The sequence below is a fragment of the Bombus terrestris genome, chromosome 8, assembly GCF_910591885.1.
Source record: "Bombus terrestris chromosome 8, iyBomTerr1.2, whole genome shotgun sequence".
NCBI lineage: Eukaryota > Metazoa > Arthropoda > Insecta > Hymenoptera > Apidae > Bombus > Bombus terrestris.
In genome coordinates this window covers 4964498-4981217 of record NC_063276.1, presented here as the reverse complement: position 1 = coordinate 4981217, position 16720 = coordinate 4964498, and positions in this window count along the sequence as shown.

Below are 16720 nucleotides of genomic sequence, written 5' to 3'. Positions count from 1 at the left end.
TAATGCTCGAAACGTAGGTGAACAAAAAAGTCTAATTTTCCAGTATTTCCACAAGGCGATAAAAAATTGTTAAGGGATGCATAGAAACGGTATCCATACAAGGGTTAAGCTAAGTATACTATATGGTCGTTTGATCGTAAGGTAGCTCGCGATGGCGGTGGACTTTTGGTCTTCGTAGAACGTTATTAATCATCCATTCAGCTCCCTCTATTTCCGGCTTAGCTTGGATCACAGAATAGCAGGTAGCCCCACCGGACGCTTGGTAATTATAATTAGCCTATTATACGGGGGACTGGAATTTTGTTTCTTTTTTTCGAAAGAGATCTTCTAGCTGTGGACCTCTTTTGTGCTCGAACCGCGTCAGGATGGTTCAGGCGAGTTTAGAAGGTCGTTCAGAGGGCTTGGACGATTTGGTTTCTTAGCTGCGATCAGTATGGTGATCATCATCGCGAGCATGGAGATTTAGGTGAATGGGTGATGGTGTGTTTCGGAGGATGACGAGTGTTAAGTGAACCGAAGGCGGTGGGAAATTTTTGGCTATCAAATTTTTGGACCATCATGCTGCAATGTTTTAATTGATTTCGTATCGATAGTCGTATTAACGTTAACGATATGCACGATGAAATTATAAATCTATACAATTAGTCACTTTCAGCAACAGCAACCGCTTAGCGACCACGCGACTTCGAAACTGCCAAATGACTCACGTTTTAAAGAATTATAAATCTATCAAATTAGTCGTTTCGGCCATTCTAACAACATTAACCGTATCAATGGCAACCACTTAAAACGCTGCTGCCTTTTACTTGAAAACTCTCGAACCACAAGATTCTTCCTCTTTTCTGAAGAATTAAAAAAGGGGAACAGACAGACCAGTGACAAATGGCGGTCGATCTTCTATCGTTTAAGATCCGTCGGGCGTATCATCAGGTGACAAACGATAAGCGCATGCAAAGCGAGTGGAAAGCAGATTTTGAGTAGCGTAAACGTCGCCACCGGGCAGCGGAAGATATCTCGTGTGAATGGACCGACATAATGTTCGAACCTGACTGATAGACCGAAAAAGGACAGGCAGACTTAAGCCTGTTTGTCGGCCCTCACGAATCAGCAGCAGCTGCGCCATTACTGCCTTGTGGCCCTTTATGGGGCCCCAACAATAGGCCTGTCGTATTTGGACAGTATTAGCGTTAAATTTGCTCAATGAAATAGTTTCACAGGAACGTCTGAACGGTGTGTAACACCGGGGACATGGATCCTGAACCAAGTCGAAGTTGAAAATCTTATTCGACTTTTTCGAATCCTCGAAATGGCCACTGTAGGACTTTGTGCTTTCTCTTTTTTCCCTCATCTTCCTTTCTTTCTTTCTTTCTATGTCCTTACGTGCGTGTTATTGGTTTCTGTATTTAGTTTCTTTGTGAAAATGTCGTCAAATTGCTTAGGACCCTTTTCTCATAATTTTAACGTTGTTTGTTTATCGACATTCTGAGATATAAAGAAACGGTTATGCAACTAATTAGTATTTTAATAATGTTTCGTTTTTAGAGCAGAGTACAGGTCTTGATGTTACAGAATCATCTTCTTTGTTGGGAGATTATATGGCGAAAAGAACTTATATTGTCGTATAGCAAATTGTAACAGATCAGAACAGATTATGATGTAAGAGAATCGTGATCATGCGATTGCGAAATTTATTAAAGGAAATTGTATTTTAAACAGTGGGACTTTCCAATGTATAATCAATTGTCGTTGTCATCAAATCTAAAAGATTAATCGTAACTAGACTTTAGACGTTTGTACATTTATGGGAAATTTAAAAGTGTAGAAATGTACAGAATACACGTAAAACATCTAAAATACCCAAAGTACTCGTTATAATAGTAGATAAAACAAACCTCTATTTTGGTTCCATCTCCTTAATTAAATTCATAGAAATATGCATTTATGTTTGTTATGAACGTTTACGCTTACAGTCTAATTACAACGAAAATAAAAGGAAGTCGCAGTCTGATTCTTAAAAATAGTAATACCGGAATTTTTATCAGCAAAGAAAATTAGTTTTCGCAAAGATAAAAGAAGGTCGTAGTTTAATTTGCAAAAATAATACCAAGAGTCGCATTTTATTTGTGCAAACCCACGAACCAGCTGAAAACAGTTCCATTGCTTCGAAGAATGTCTCATGTCACATCAAAGTCGTATCTTTTATCATTAAAGTAGATTAGTATTGACCGAGATAAAAGGAAATCGTAGTTTCATTCCCGAAAATAATACCAAACTTTTATTTTTATTTTTGTAAGCTCACGAAGAAACTGAAAAGGGTTCCCTAGCTTCGGACAATGCCTCGTTTCGTGACGATGCCGTATTTTTTACCATTAAAGTAAATTAACTCCAACCAGGAAAATAAAAATTCTCGTCTAATTTTCAAGAATAGTATCAGAAATTGCATTTTGTTTGCGCAAATTCGCGAAGAAACTGAAAAGAGTTTCATAACTTCCGAGAATCTCTTTCGTCGTTTACAGTGAAATTTGACGGTAAATCACGTATTCGAGTGCTGGGCCCCGTCGCGTACAAAAGATTCGAATTGCCCGGGTATCACGTGCACAACCCTCTTTATCCCCGTGTTACTACACACGCCGTCATTTGCATATTTCAGTCTGACTATCGCGAAATACCCTGGCCCGTCCTGTTTACTTCGCCTCCGATCTCTCTCGTTTATTTTTACATTTATTCCGGCCCAGTAAACGTTGTGTTATTCTCTCTCACTTAACGTTACGACTCTGTTTCTACGATGGAGAACAACATCCCCGGGTTAGATTCTTCGTTTTCCACGAAAATATGCGAGTTTACCGTTGACTCGCCCATTACGCCTCTTTCTACGTTTTAGAATGAATATGAGAAAACAGGAAAATATTTTATTGTTTCGAGTGAGAATGAAATTTGAAGATTGCGAAATATTTTATGATTAGGGAAATTCAGACTGAGAGTGTGAATCGTGTCTTCTTCGAACGAAACATGGAAACAATGTTTGGATGGGATTATTCAATTATTGAATTACTAAATTGAATTACTAAATTATCATTACTATAATGGATTACTAAAATTACTATAAGGAAGATAGAAATTGTAACATTTTCAAAGAAATTTGGAGATTGTGAAGCTTTTTCTGATTAAGGATTTGAGATTGAGAATGTAAATTGTATCTTTTTTTTTTTTTTTTTTTTTGGTGAAATATGGGAATAACGTTTGGATGAGACTGTTCAATTGTTAAATTGAATCACTAAATTATGATTAAAAAAATTTGGAGATTATGAAATATCTGATAATTAGAGAAATTGAGACTGAGGACGTAAATCGTGCCTTTCTAGGACAAGTTGACCCTGTCTGATATAAATCGCATTGCTTCTGGCAGAAATATCCAAATAGTATTTGGAAGTGATCATCAAACCATCAAAATTGTCGAAATTAACGCTCCGATATATAAACCATGTGTTTTTGGAAGAAATACTCAAATCTAGAGGGAACATTTATTCCAAAAGAATAGTTTGCAAATTTTATGATCTACGGATTATATATTACGGCTTTTAGGTAGTGTCTTTGTCGTTCGACAATTTAAAAAGAAGATCTTATGAATATCTTAAAGAAGGGATGAGAAATTATTAAGAAAAGAAAATTACAAGATGTGGATGTTACGTCTTGTTTTGAAAGTAGATTTATTAAGTATATTATTTCTTTCTCTGAAGAAATAAATTCCATTAAAGTGGTCGATGAACCCCAATATATAATACAACATATACCAAGCGAAAAATATTTTTTAAACGATATTTTGAAAAAAGGATAATAAATTGTTGAAACAAGAGAATTATTAAATACAGATGCTCCCCCTTGTTTTCGATGCTCGCGATTATAATACATAATTTTTATCCATTTCTTTGCCAATATCGAGAAAACAAGCAGATTCAAGGTTTGACCACGTTGCAATTACAGAAAAAAAAGGAAAATAACTGACGCGAAACAATTTGCGAATAATTTCTCACAACGCGATCGTTAAATCTAATTGTTGTAATCGCCAATTAGAAGACGCAAAACGATCGACGGGAAACGTAATCGAAAGCAAACATTGCGGACGGAATATCTGGAATTGGCCGTTTGGGAACGCAGTGGCCGGCACTTTTCCGGCTGCGATTCGCCAGTTTAGCACGTGTAAATTCCAATATTTAACCAATCGCATTAACCTCTAATGCACAACGATGGACTAATGAAAATTGTATGCAAAACTGTTGGATTCGCATCGGCGGAAGTTCCGGAAACGCGGGCGCGGCCACGCGTAATTACCAAACGAATAACTCTTACGCTAAATACTAATTACGAAACAAATTACTTGCGTGTGTCATAAAGAAAACATTAATAGCTAAATATTTGCATAATATACTATCGACTGGCCGTTACGAAACGATATACAAAGCGTATCGATCCCGGTTATAACCGGTCGCTAGCTACTTCGCGCGAATTTATTGCTATATTAGCGTGAATGTTAATAAAGCATCGGAAATTTAATTGTTTGCACGACCCTTCAATCGTGCCTCGGTCATCGTTTCCACCGCTTGCTTTCACGAACGTCGTATCTTGCGGACCGATCGTCCATTCTGATAGTTTTCTTGCTTCCAGTTTGCCGGTTAATTTCGTCTCTTTCTGTATTGCATATCATAACTAGACTGCACATTTTTGTGCATTTATGAGAATTTTGAAGATGTAGAAATACGAAGGTATGTTAATTTGAAGGGAGAATATTTTTATTTCGCGAACTTTTTATCATATTTGGCTTATCTTGTGGATACAATAATTGATTAAGTTACCATAAGAAACTGATTTTATTTCTATTTACTATTGGAATCACATGTGCTTCTTGCTATATCACTAACCAGACATTTCACCAAGTTCTCAAGATACCATTCATGAAGGACGTAATTGGGCTTCGTGCAGCAATGCACGAAAATGTACAATTGGTAATCACCTTATCAAAGAATTGACAAATTAGTCAAAAATAAAAAGAAATCTCGAGAAGAATTGGCCTAAGGACGTAACCTACTATATAGAATAGAGTAGATCTTAAATTTGCAATTTACGTAAAAGAAGAAAATCGTATTTCTATGCGATATAAAGAAGAAACAAGTAAGAATGTGAACTGGTCTTACCCGAATCTTGCTCGAACCTTGTCCAAATCCCATGAGTTCAAGTGATCGCTACTTTCCAATACAACTAATTTCTGTATAATAAAATTACTCTATTACGCTAGGTCTATAGTGATCAAACATACACGCTAGTTTTCTAACATTTTCCTCCTTTCCAATGTATATAATCTATTTGCCGGTGTATGAAGAAAAGGATCAACTGCCTCTCGATCATCATGAAATTTACTTTATCTTATTGGTCGGAAAAAATTTGACGAAAACATGAGTCACCGACGACAGTGTACGTTTTAACCAACTTTATAACTGCATAATCACATAACGAACTGGCGAGTGTCGTTGAAAACTGGCGAAAAACGTGACCTGAACACTGCCTCAAGGCAGTTTAATTGTCCGTCGAGATATCTCACCTTCCCAACAGCGGGTGCAATAAGTAACGCTAGGCTAAAGATGAGGTCCAATGCATCAATGTCATCGCGAACAACATTGTTCCCCGGACGGCGAGGACTTAGGCTCTAACGACGTATTTATGGCGTCAAGTTGCGGCTTAAATAATAACCAGTCGATGATTGATGGTACGGCCGTGCACGCAGAAAATCGACATCATTATTGTTGTTAGGGTTTTGTAACATCCGCCAAGATGCTTCACAGATCGCACAATGCGCGCGCGCGAGTACGCATTCGAGAACGGCAGATGCGTATAATCTCTCTGTATTAACGATACCTCTGATCGAGACCTGGCCTTTATCTCGCAAATCAGTTCTGGGAACGACGTGGCGTCATCGATTTTCCAGCGATTTTGCTCGAGAATAGGTGCTGCACTAATGAGAACGTGGCCTAAGGTAGCGAACTACGGTTCCACACGATAAAAGGTACTTTTTTCCAGAGGTTTTTGGTACAACTGGGGAAATGAAAGATCTTTAATGCATTGTGCTTGCGATCCTTGAATATGTTGGATCTCAATCTCGCTTTCGTTCCAACACAGAAAAAGAAGAACATTTCTCGAAAAAAACTTTGGCAAAATCTTAAGCATAGAAGCGAAACAAAAAATTATTCGAGAAGAGGTTCTACATTCATGAGAACGCGGCTTACGGCTATGGTTTTAGACGATGTAAATGTAGTTTTTTGGGATTTTTTGGTATAATTGAGAGACGCAGAGATTTTTTATTTAATCCTGCTACGATCCTCGAATTCTTCATACCTATCTTCGTTTCGATCGAAAAAAGAAAATAACGTTGAAAAAATATTTAAGAGAAAATCTGGAACGTAGAACTAACGTGACAGTAACGTCAATAGGAATTTTAGTTTAGTTCTAATTTTTCACGTGTAATATTTTTCGTTTATTTATATATTTGATAGATGATAGCGAACGAATTTTTTTACTTCAATCTCACAGTTCTATATCATTCGAATTGTAATTATTATACAGATAACAACAAGATATTATATTATTCACAAGTCAATACTTCAGGCCTTCCGCTATCTTATCAATCCCTTTTATTTGGTTATTCAATTATCTAGCATAACTTCTGTCGTGTTCCAGAATCGTTCGAAAACACTCCATTATTGCAATCTGTTTTCAAGCACGATCTGTTCTAAAGTTTCCATGATTCTACGATTTCCTGCAATTATTCCTTTTGCAAATTCTATTAAGCTCGTCGACGTGAAACGCTATTTTTCCAAAGTTTCGCGCTAGCACGTGGATATCATTATCTTAAATTTTTTCCAATATCCAATTGTTAAAGGAAGAAGTTGAAAAAGAAATTTCGTAGAGGAAAGAAATTTGCCATGATACACGTGTGTGGAATATTAAGAAGTGTTTTAATAAAATTGTTAGAACTTCGTTGTTCGACGTGATGAATCGTCCGGATATTCGCCTAACTTTTTTATGAGTTTCAACTGGGAAAATGCATCGTGAAACTTGATGAAAAGTATGAATTTAACATTCGAACAAGTTCATGTAAACGTTAGATTAGTTCAATGTTAACTTGAGATATGAAGAAGAAAAGTGTAACTAAGGAGCCACATTTTCTAGGCAATACGAATTTCTAGCATTAATTTATTCCAACAAAGTCTATTAATCATACAAAAGTGAAGGAATTCATTTCCCCCTAAATGGCATAACGAAATCTACGATAAGGTATCCGTCGTTCCAGTCAAATAGGAAAAATAGAGAAATAAACGAATATATCCTGCATCAGTTATGCGACATTTACGCAAAATTGAAGCATCTATGATTAGAGTTACTGAACACTGACTAAAAAATAATAATGTAGTTGTGAACAAATAATAAAACAGGTCATGAGAAATATGAATCTGCATAAAAAATGGCAATCTATTCGGAAGTAAATAATGTTCTAATTGCAGAGGGTTAAATGTAATTTCTAAGGCAATTTTTTTTTTCAAAATTACTAAAAGGCATAAATATCGTTGTGAAGAAGAATAAAACGGATGATGAAAAATATGAATATAGTCATGAAACGAAAGATATAAAATTCCACAGTCAATAATTCATAAGTGAACAACATTGTGATTATATTAAACGTAATTTCTTAAATGATCTCCTTTCGAAAATTGCCAAAAATCAGGGATGCCATTGCTAAAGTAATAAAACAGATCATGAAATGCATTTGCCCCTATTGCTAGTATGATTTACAGAAATATTTACGCACGGCATACCCGGTTTATTACAGATAATACGCATTGCAGATAATATAGATTTTCTGTTGCATATTTAAATGAAACGATAAGCTGTAATTTATTCTTTTATTACGTATAATAAAATGACCGACGACATCAGGATGCTATGGATAAGATATTCAAAGTGCATCCAACGCGCGAGGTATTTCGCGTTCAAAGAAGATATACGAGTCATAATTCCTTTTCCCTTGTTCTTTACGTTCATTTTAACCTAACGACGATCCTAACCAAGATCCCCTTAAAATCAACATCGGTCACGTACGATAGATTGTATCAATTCCGTATGCGATACCAGCGGTTGTAAAATTTGTCAAAGGTTAATCTCCTCTTTGTATATGTTTGGCTTATAGAATTTAACTTATATTTGAAAGAAATCTTGACTTAATATGGTCGACTGAACTTAATTCATGTTTATCATTGATGCAATTCAAGATTTAACATAGGCTTAATTTTTTAATTTAGATATAAGTATAATGTAAATCGTTTTACTTTTATTTGACTTGAATTTGTTCGTATTTTAACAATATCTAATTACAACTTAGCCTTAATTTGTAATTAATTTTAGTCCTAATTCATTCTTAACTTCAATCTTTATCTCCCTCCATTACCTTTTTAATTCAAGATCTAACTAAATTTAATTCTGACTCGTAACTAACTTCGTCTCAATTATCCATTTATTACGAAACTCAAGCTTGATTCGATCTCAACCCTAGAACTCTTCCACTCAACCGTCATCCAGCTATATCTCACATTAAGTTACATATAAAATTATGTATAATCTCTCATCCTAAAAGTTATCACCGATAATGAACTTTTCTCAAGTCTCTAAAAGCAAAACTCTATTCCATTCTAAACGATATTCCTATACCAAAGACCCTCTTTCAAACATCGTCAGATTGATTAGACAAATCATTACGTAACTTCTTCGAAAGCTTAATAAACGTTCAATTAATCCTAAAACCACTCTAACCAATCATTCAACTAGCATCGCTAATAATGAAGGCCTAAGTCAAAATTCTAAAAGCGAGACCCTATAATATTTCCACAACAGAAAGATTTTACTACCAAAGATCTTCTTTCAAACATTGTCAAACTGGTGAAACAAATCATCACATAACCTGTCCAAAACCTTACCAAACCTTCAATTAATCCCAAAACGAATCACCACTCTAAATAACCATTCAACTAGCGCCACCAGTAAGTGAAAACTTAAATCAAAACTCGAGAAGCAGAACCCTATAATATTTCTACACCAAAGGGATCCTCTTTCAAAATCGACAAATTGATCAAATAGATCACTGGACGTTCTGCCGGTCTCTTTTCCAGATGCAGTCGTGGCAGTGGAAACCACGTTGCTCCAAACGCGGTATATACATGGAATGCCACATTCTGCTCGCGTTTTTCGACAGTAGAGGAACCAGAAGAGAAGAACCACGCGTTTTCAGTTGGGCCCCATTGAAAGCGGCGCTCACCGACAATAGGTTAAAGCGTCAAATTAGGCGGTGCAGGTCAACTGCATGGGCGTCCCTCGCCATCTCTCTCGTCATCGCCGTGTCGCCTGAATTCTGTGCCCCGGATATAGGGTTGCCTCTGTAATGCCATAATACAAATAAGTCAGTCAGTCAGTTGGTACCCTGCCGCGTATACCCTACGGTCTATTATGGTTCTTGATCTCTCACCATTATGCGTCCACCTTTCTCCCTCGATTGTTGCCTGCAAAGTCATTCGAGCTAGCATCAAGCTTCTGCACTCCCCTGTCCCTTTTATATCCGTCCTTTTCCAATGGTAATCCAGTTACCAGTAGGCTCTCTCTTTCTATTATATCGCGGACATTTATGCCCTTTTGGTAGCCTCTTCCAACCTCGAATACGCCGTATCTGTCGTCTCACCCGCGCTTAAACGCTCTATTCGCTCTGTAGATCCTACCTTGCTCTCTTTCCGAACAATATTTCTGTCGAAAGAGAGGTTAGATAGGTTAGGTTATTGCCCGTGGACAAGGATTAAGGATTCTTTTGATTTTATTGATAGATTGAGTCTGTAATGGTGTTTTTCAGGAAGTAGTTATCAAGAGCAAGAATATTTTTCTAGAAGAGAGGTTAGATAGGTTAGGTTTGGTGTCTATTGAATCGAGATTAAGAATTCTTTCGATTTTATCGATAAGTTGAGTACGGAATTCTGTTTTTTGGGGCAGTGCGTTCCTCTCACTGGCGAATATTACTTTAGAAGAGAGGTTAGGTAGGGTGGGTTGTTATTTATGGCTGGGAAATAAGATTTTTTTGATGTTCTTAATAAACTGAGGCTGTAGTTGTAATTTACAACTAATTGTTTGGTTTTGAGTCTGAGAATAGGGAGTCTTCCCTCTTCAATTAGCTAGATTTAGAGTAAATGAAAGGGAAAATAGGAGAATATAATTTGAAAAATGTTATTGGAATAATATTATTCTCTTTATTTAAGGATTTTCAAAATACAGTTACTAATCCATTATTAATTTGTACATTTTGATAAAATCCAGATACAAATTCCAAGTATTCGAATATTTATGAGTGTTGGTGTGTCTGCTATGTCCGCTACATCTCTACCAATTTACTCAAGGTACTCTTTCCTTTTTTAATCCTCTTGGTTCACGTGTTTCTTTCGCTCGCGAATTGTATCTCGTTTTGAGACAAACAAAATTGGCGAACGAGGATCGCGGCGGGCGGATCGCTCGCCGTCTCAATTAACTAATTGAAACGATCGTTTTATTCGTTTGGATCATAAACAAAGTCGGTGCCTGTTCTCCATAGGAGGAATGGGCGATTCAATGGAAATGAAATTTTACTTAAAAGCTCTATCGCCGCGAGATGAAATGGCAGCCTGTGTAAGGGTGCGATATTCAATTAGCGCGCGGCAACAACGATGACACACGGTTGTCTTCGCGCGATGCTAAACGAACCAGAAAGGACCCTTGGGGATGGCCAGCTGTTAGCATAACACTGAGTCGGCAAGTGCCGCACGAATATCGCAAACGAATCAATCTTGTCCATCTGAAAATCATACATTTCCATTTCTTTTCCTGTCTTCTATCGTTTCCTATCTTTTCCCCAAAGAATCTGTTTTAACAAATATCTAAAATTTGACGAGAAGATTCTCAGAGTCTATAGAATTTAAATTAATTTTTGTGAATTATTTTAGTGAAATTGTTGATGCGCTTATATAGAATATTTATGATAGTCTATTGATTATATAAAAGTCCTTTGATTTAGAAAAATTTTAATTGTAGATTTGCACATTTCTGGATTTTTATTATCTTTACAGCTTCTTCTTCGCAATATTTTTTTAACGAACAATCGTTAAACCGTGTAACACATTTTTATTAAGGATTGATTTAATGTATAATATTCTTGAGATAAAATTTGCTGCTCTTTTTTATGGAACCAGTTCTTCTTCCTGAACAGTGACTGCGCTTTTCAAATAAATATTTCGATCTATTTGCACTAGGGGGAGGACGGAGGGGCTACACACGATCAATGGAAGGGAGACAAGCTTATTGTTAGTCTATTTTGTACCCTACTGGTTGCTGGCTCCCGAATACATTTCTACCAACAGACGAATCGAAGTCAATAAGCTGAAACGTGTTAGTTGTTGTAATAATAAAACCATTCAAAATTCTAGTCGTGTAATCCCCTTCTAATAATATTTCTCTAGGGACAATTTCTTCCTTCTATTTTTCTGTCTTCAACGATGAACAATAAAAATATCTATAGAAACTAGATATAATATATTTTTAAAAAAATGTATCTATACTTATTAATGGAAGATAGGACAAGTTTAAGTGATCTACCTAGTGTCCCCTACTTAAATCGACGACCTAGGCAGCTATAGTATCGCGATCTTAACAGGGACCAATTTTTTCGATGTATCAATCATTTTATAATATTAGAATTGTCAGATAGGTGATATAACAAAGAAAATAATTGTTATATATACACGCGGGAGATCAATTCGACAAGATAATTCGTCCAACGGTTAGTAGATTAATTCATCTTCGCTTAATGGATTAACATCGAGATTCATGACTCAAACGAAACAAACTTAAAATATCCCTGCCCCTTTTGCAGTACTCACAGAAATAATGGAATTAGGAGCAGCTTAATCGTTCGAAAATTGAAGTCGATATGATCTTCTTCCTCCCTCAACTTCTAATTTACCTAAAATACCAATAATCTTGTTCTCCAACCATGAACAAGTCCAATTTCCAACGTTAAAAGAAACGCATACATATTTGCATAAGCATTAACGTTTGTGCTTTGTTTCTCAAACTAAACAAACTTCACCTAGTCCGCCTCGATCGACGATACCGATACGAAGCGGGATAGGTTAATCGTTGTAAAAGTAGAAGAGAGTCGTTCGGGGAAAAAGTGGACGAGTATAAAGGTGAAACTACGATGTGAACGAGTGAACAGAATCGAGTAGTCGAGTGAAGCGACGCCGGGTAGGCCATAAACAAGTGCTTACCGCAATCTAATGCGTCTGTAATTGCTCGAGCACCAGTATCTTCCCCAACGGTCCCACTTGCTCCCGCGATTTAATTACTATGTAAATGTCGCATTCCCTAAACTGTCCGTTTCCCCTCCCCGCGCCACGTCCCTGCCTCCCTACCCTTTTCCAGGCTGTCGCCCGATGTCCTTAATTACTTTATACGTTATTATAGCCCACCAACTACTGTCGACCGTACTCACTCCATCCGACAGCCCCGACCGTTTCACTCCATTCCGTTCGGCCATATTGTTGCCGGCTTAAGCCCCAATCTCTTTACCTTCTTCCTTGGATCCTCTGTTCTGGTTGCCGCGTGAGAATGAAAATCGTTGCCTCCTCCGAGGGTGGTTTCACCTTCTTTTAAACGATTGATACGGATTCTTTGCCGATGAATTCCTTTTTCGACGTTGACGAATCGTATCCTTCTATATTTCTGTGTGTTTTTTTTTCTTTCTTTATTTTCTTCATGTTAGAACTCGTAAGTTGTATACGAGATTTTGGTTATTGAATATTTGAATATAGTTTTGCATATCGAGATTTTTCTTCGTAAAGGTACGCGCGAAGAAGTAAGTTTATTTGATACACGTATGTTGAGTTTTCGAATTAATGTACAGTCTCCGGATATTGGAGGGTCCTCTTAGAATTTTTGAAGGACTAGAGATACAACGAAGAAACAGGTTTTTTACCTATGTATAATCTAAATTATTTTGTTGGTAATTAATTATCTTTAAGTGTCAAAATCTGCGGGCACGCAAAAAAGAGAAAGAAAATGAAGAGTTAAGGACATAAAAATTCTTTTATCACAGAGTTGAGTATTCTTGCGAAGATTATACATTCGATACAAACTGCATTCTTTACTATACTTCTATAGTATCTATTGATAAACAATGAATCGTTTCAGCTTTTTTCGAGGTAAAACAATTTATCTCGTTAATTCAGAAAGATCGGTTTCTCCTTTATGAAAGCATTTAGCAATCTCGAACGGCACGCTCCTTAACTACGTTTTGATCACAAAGTCGTTTCACGATATACTTTATAACATCGTAACACGGCCCGGAATTACGTATCTCATTATTCTTGTCTCGTACGCCGGCCTGTAACAGTCGTGTCATTAACTGGCGCTATTTCCGAAAAGTAAAATCTCCACAAATTCCCTTTCCAGCTACATTTGCGAATAAAATCTGAAATTCGTTAATAGTAATAATAAAAATAATAAAAATAAAAATATTTGTTTCTTTCAACTCGTTGACTATGAAAAGATACTCGGTTTACAATTGTTATCCTTATTTACTTCGCACTCTCAACCGTGAGTTCTTCTGATACATATATTTACACATTCCTCTTATCAGACTAGAAATTCGTTAATCCTTCCACGAATAAAATCTGAAATTCCTTAATTTTTCTTTGGAACGATTCCATTCACAACGACAAACTAAAGTTTTTTAACGGTCAATTATGTTGTTATTTTTATATTCAAAGGTAGGATCACATTAGTTGTTACTATGTTTCACGGATAAATCTATCGCACCGCTCTGAGCCGAAAAGAACCTTTCTTTTCCACGCGCTTACAGACTAGGGAAAAAGGAGAAACAACAAAAAAAAGTATCTAGAACTATCGATCGAATCTATTGATTGCCTCTAGAACAATCTTCTAGTTACTGCCTTTTGTAACTAGCGCATCCGCATGTGGAGGGCGAGCACGAACTCACGTTGCTATCTTCAACAAATTATTACTCACTATGTGTCACAATATCCAGTGAAACCATCTTTAGCACTAATTGTATGTTTAAGACTGTATTGTTCGTGCTGTGTATTGATTTTTCGCTGACAGTAAGCATATATTTATTTAGAATAAATGTTTCGTCATTTCTATCTATATTTACGCATCGATTTCAAATTGTACCTTTATAATCGCGGTAGTTGTGTCTCGTTACTAGACTACAGGTTTCTATGCAGTTATAGGAATATCTGAAAGTGTAAAATTACATAGAATATACATAGTATGGAAAGATATATAAAATATCCAAAACATAGTGCTTCTTATAATACTTGCTAGGTAAAGAAATTTTCTGCCAGGGTTCTACCTTTCTAATTGTATTCTAAAAAATATGAATCTACAGAAGAACCTGCAGTCTACTCGCGGTACTAACAATAATTTCAAAAAGTTTCGGACAATGCGCATGATATATTAGTATTCTGTGGTAAGTGTCCCACAGCAGATCGATACAAAACGTAACATTAGTGGTTTCAGTCAATGTTCCGTGTTACTTTAAAGTTCTGTCGATAAATCGTAGCGCCCTGAGGGTCGATTACCGATTGATTCGTCTTGCAGGATCGTCTTTATCCCCGGTCCTACTATGTCTTAGCTGGTGGACAGTATAAATGGGTTCGCTGTCCACAGGAGTCCGATAATTTGGCAGCCGAGAGGGTTGTAAGAGGGCTTTGACCAGTTTGTCAGCCACTGATGTACCTAAGAGGGTCCTTCGGCTACGCTACGTCAATTTGTCTTGCACCGTAATGGATAAACTCCCTACGATTTGTCACTGACCGATTCTCATTCAAAATCAATTGATCGCGAACACCTCTTTCGTGTATTTCCAATATTTTTTAATACTCTAGGGACCGATATCGTAGTTATTTTAAAACTCATTTGAAGGTGAGGAATGCTTTGTAATTACTTCCTGCTCCATATTTTCGATCATTTCCGACTCAATTATGTTTTTTCAACACGTTGTTTGTCTGATGAATTATATATACTTTGAGAACACATGAGCAATAATGTGTACATAAAAAAACTTTTCTTAAACTTAGTCTTAAAATTTTTTAAAATTTTTTTTGAACGGAAAATTTCTTATTCGAATAGTAAATCTTTTATTCAATGTTTCTTTTTTTTTACTATCCTAATAGAGCTAATAATTTCATTAATTACGTCATTGTATTTTCGCTAAATGTGTTTTATATGTTAATTAATAATGTTAATTTGCATTGAAATAATTTTCGAAAGCTACAAATTTTGGATTAAATCTTTTCGGACGCAGTAATGTAATTTTTCCCATTAACTATGTTAATTATTTTTGCGAATACGAAACTCTATATGCATTCATTACATTTACCACATTTTCATATATTGATATTTATTACTACGTAATTATATGCGATACGATTGTTGCAGAATACGGTGTAGATTTTGCAAATAATTCCTAAAAGCACTGGTATAATGAGAAAGATACGAAACGTGCAAAGAAAATGAGTTTTCATATGAAACGTGAAAGTAGAGTGCGATTAAAAATGTACATACGGTTTAGAGATAGCTGGAAACTTAATTAAGTATGAATTATTAAAAATAAAAGAGCTACAATGTAAAGGATGTATCTGTACAATATGAACGTGATTAGTATGCATCAATTATATTTCGTATAATGCTTTATATACATTTCTACATTTCTATACCATGAAGAAATTGTTACCTTTTATTAATTTTTCTAAATAAGCGTAATATGATTGTATTATGAACTGGTCCTCATTGAATGTTATCAGTATCTAGTGACAAATGATACAACTGTTATCTCGAAACTGCGTTATCGACCTATAGTATGAGTCTTTACATCAAGTTACAAGGAAAGTGTAATCGTTGACTAAGTACAGGATAAATGTAAATTTAAGGAGTTATACGATAGTCTTGAGAATGAAATCTAATTCTATAGTGATTCAAGCACTTAACTATCTGTATTACAACATAAATAATCTGAATTAGAACGTAATATATGTATTAGAACAAAATATATAACAGATATAACTTAATTCCAACATAAATAATATATAATTCATATTTATTTTTACAACATAATTATTATATAAGTATTTCTTTTAAACTATTATAAATTAGTAGTCGCATTTCTTACAAGTCATAAACTGCTATCTACTACGTGGCGAACGAACTAAAACCTTGAGAGTTTTTGGATAGATGGCAGCACATGGCCTGTCCGTAAACAAGGAACGCAATTGTGTCCGACAAGGACAGACATATGTTTCGTTAGACGAAGAGAACAATATTGCGCGATAAGGACAGATATACGAACGGTGTTAGAATTTGCCGGCAAGGAAGGAGTAAGGGAGAGGGAGAAAATTATAAATCGCTGTTAAACCATTTCGATTTATTAAAACTAATTAGTGCAAAAAAGAACAATTTATTTCTCATATTTAATTATACTTTTAAGCAATCGAAACAATACGATTGAAAATGGTTCCATATAAATACACGGAAACTTTTGCATGTTAAACCACCTTTAACTTTATTAAATCTTATTAAATTGTATTATAGT